The sequence below is a fragment of the Zingiber officinale genome, chromosome 7A (assembly GCF_018446385.1).
Source record: "Zingiber officinale cultivar Zhangliang chromosome 7A, Zo_v1.1, whole genome shotgun sequence".
In the NCBI taxonomy this organism is placed as follows: Eukaryota; Viridiplantae; Streptophyta; class Magnoliopsida; order Zingiberales; family Zingiberaceae; genus Zingiber; species Zingiber officinale.
This window is the reverse complement of record NC_055998.1, coordinates 8,647,936-8,651,716: the sequence shown is the minus strand read 5'-3', so window position 1 is coordinate 8,651,716 and position 3,781 is coordinate 8,647,936. Positions and strand designations below refer to the sequence as shown.

The 3,781-nt window shown below is 33.4% G+C and overlaps 1 non-coding gene across 1 annotated transcript; it reads right to left on the bottom strand.

Moving 5' to 3' along the window:
* Positions 1-1,846: 1,846 nt before the first annotated feature.
* Positions 1,847-1,920, bottom strand: TRNAI-UAU. The gene has a single exon. It is a non-coding gene; the product is annotated as a tRNA-Ile (tRNA).
* Positions 1,921-3,781: the final 1,861 nt, after the last annotated feature.

Genomic DNA, 3,781 nt, shown 5'->3' with positions numbered 1-3,781 from the left:
GTATAGATGTGCAGTGAAAAAACCTTATCAACTTCATTCCCAAAGACAAAAGATAGCCTAATGATATGCAAAAATGTCTGCTTCATTATTACTAACATTTTAACTTAAACACAACCACCAAACTCTCAAATACTTAGTAGTAAAATAAGTACAGCAAAAGAGTACGCATAATAAGTTTTCCAATTTATATACACCATATAATCTCGAAATAACAACCTAATTATCATATTACTTGCTAACCACTATATTACACACATCACATACAATATATTACATTGACACAAGAAGAAGAATAAAAAAAAAATTGAAACAAAAAGTAATGCACATATAAAACTAAAACAACAAACTAATTGGTCCCCGATCAACGGTGTATGCTTAATGGTCTTGCTTTGTAACCCACCTATGTTAGAATTCATCACCTGCTCTGTTGCTACGTATTGTTCCGGCGCATGTGTATGGTCATTTAGAGGACAAGCTTGCGAGCTACAAGTTGCTTGTGATGTGTGTGTAATGACTCATCCTGTTGTGATTGTAGCATGCCTAAGTTTGGGAGGTAGTTGAGTCGCTACTAATTTCAACTAACTGATGTACATTATCATATACATTATTTGCATGGTATTCATCATACCAAAAGAAACACTTTCGATATTTAAGTCTTACTGGACATTGATAGTAATATTTTCCAGGACGAGCTGAGAAATCACCAGTTTCACGTAAGATCATGACCTCATTCCCACACTCGCATATAGGTGGTGTCTTTAACTCCATAATACCTATATCGACATCATTGACAATTGACAAATTAGTTATAAATTGTTGTGTCATGATTAACATTGTTCTCTCGTAAAAGATCATTTGCACAAATAAATACAAATTGGTCATTTATCTTGTCAGTAAAAGCTAAAAAAATATTAATCAGACATTATTTGCAGAAAACAATGGTGTGAAAAAAGATATCATAAATACCTATGAAACATAATGTGAGAAAGCTAAAATAGACATCATTTGCACAAAATAATGGTGTAAAGACATGTTTATTAATCAAACATATGATATTAATACCTATGAAAAAAAATTCAAGTTAAAACTTGAGAAATCAAACATAATACAAGAAAGTTCCTTTCTATCTACAAATGGATTGTGAATAAAAATGTACGTATTCTTGTGTGAATAACTAGCCAAAAAAAAGTTCAATCCTATAATTATTTCGAGTTTTTCCGATCAACATGAATACATTGAACAATAACGATGGAAATTTTAGGATAAAATATTCTCACTATTACGTTACAGATGACTTCTGCGATGAAATTTGTGAGCTACAGAAGATATGTGTAATCTACGTATGAGAATATTGAGTCACACCTCTTCGATTGACTCAAAGTGGTGGGGAGTCACCACCTGAAATACTTTCGCGCCTCTTCGATTGACCCAAGGTGATTGAGAGTCATCGCTTAAAATGCTTTCGCACCGAAACTCGATTGACCAAGGTGGTCGGGAGTCACCGCCTGAAATACTTTGTCGACATTCAAAGAGTTGTTGAAAGAAAATAGGATTTTTATCTACATATATTTTTATTACTTCACTCGTTCCTTTTATGCGATCATTTTTTTTTTTTTTTGTATTTCCACTTTATTTAATCTAAATGGAAGAAAACTATTAATTTCATTTAGGTTGATTATTTTTTTTACATTTAAAATTATTTCTAAAAATTAGGGATATTTTAGTCATATAATAATTAATCCATACTTTTATCCTTACCATAAAAATCATACCAAACAAAAACAATTTTATCATATTTTACTAAATAAAAGTTCAGTTATACCAATTGCAAATGGAAGAACAAACATGGTCCCGGCGGGGCTCGAACCCGCGACCTTCGGCTCATAAGACCAACGCTCTAACCAACTGAGCTACGGGACCATTTTGAGAGTCGTATTCGTCAAAACAAATGTGAATTTTAATAATTAATTTAAAAACAAGAAATAATCCATCGTATTTAACCAAATAAAAGTTGCAAGTAAGATATGGATGAGGGGAAATTGATGGTTTGGATTAAACCTAAAAGTTAGGTTTTAATTGCTTTTGATTAAAATATAAAGCCTTATTGAGGTAGGGCGTTTTAAAAAAACCCCGTTTCCATCGGCCTTCTTCAGGTCGTCCGACGGCCACTAGTCGTCCAGCAGCCTCTTGAGCCGCCGGAACTCCTTCAGCCGCCTTGCACGCCGCCGTGCACCGGTAGAGTTCCTGCTGCCGACTGCCCTGCATTCCGATACTCAACAGCTGACCGCCGGAGACCTTGTCGCCTGTTAGACCTCCAACAATAATAACTTCAAACCCGAACAACAACAATAGTTGTTGCCGTTTACCTCGCTACGTGCCATCAGATTGCGGCATCGAAGCGAGTTAGATCGATAGAAAGGACAGATGAATTTTCATGAGATATCATGAAAATATAATATAATCTGATACTGTGAACTAAAATATCTGTTGAAAGCATCGTCTCCGAGATCATGATCATATTGAGTTGACTTTGAAGTAATGTCCTAATTTAAAAATTTTGGTAAACTCTAAACCCTAGGCTGTGTTTGGTAAGGGTGATAGGATTAGAAATGGGTTGATAAGGATAGGATTGGAAGTGAGATTAATAATCACTCCCCATGCCTAGGGATTGTGAATCCCACTCTCAATCCACCATAATCCTACCCCTAACTCACCCTACCAAACAACATATTATTTACTTTTTGAAAACATAATATTAATCCTATCACCCCTACCAAACGGGGCCTAACACAATTAATAATTTTTAGTTAATCTTTTTCTCTTAATATTTTATTTATTATTTTAAGAGAATCATAAAAAAATAAAATAGATAAAGATAATAATAGATGATAAGGTATAATGTGTATACTTATTTATTTATTAGTTGTAAAAATAAATATATGAAATGTATTTTGTATATAAATTGAAGGTTGAAAAATTTAGAGATAAACTAAAAGCGGAATTAGAAAAAATAAATATATTTTTTCAATTCGTTGAGAAAGAGTACTATTAGAGAGGAGAGAAGTTGAGGGATAAACTATAGAAATACTTAAAAATATATATGTGTGTATTCAAATGACAGATAGTTCTGTATTCAAACTGATTGAGTTGAAAAGTGAGAATATGTTAATCTAGGATTTTTTCATCAAATTGTACACCACTATCATAGTTGTAAAATGTGATTGCTTCGCTCGCTTAAATGTGAGGTGCAAGCATCACGTTTCTGAGAATTCAGAAGTGCAAGATATTCGGGAAGCGTTCGCTTTTGTGCGACTTTCCTTTTTTGATAATTTTTTTCTTTTTTTTTGTTTGTTTTTTTTATAAGTTTAAAGTCCTAAATCTCTTTAATTTTCATCTGCTTCAAATTACCGTTGCCTCTTCATCTTCATCTCATCGTCCGTGCTTCTCGATTGCCTCTTCCAAGTAAATGCTTCGTCTCTTTTGTTATATGTGAATTTTTCCAACGTTTACGGTAGGAAATCTTGTTGTCGCACAATCACAAGCAAGGGCGTAGCCACACCGTGAGGAGGGGGTGCGAACGCCCCCTCTAGAATTTAAAAAAAAAAAGATTAATAGTATATATTTGAAAAGTCCTCAATGCTACTTTGACTTATTGGGTCACCAACGTTCATCGTCAAAAAATTAAAATTGATCACATATTTAGAAAACCCTTGACCTAAGCTATACATTGGTACCATTTTTACGAGAAAATACCGTGTCTTGGAATATTAAATATTGAATT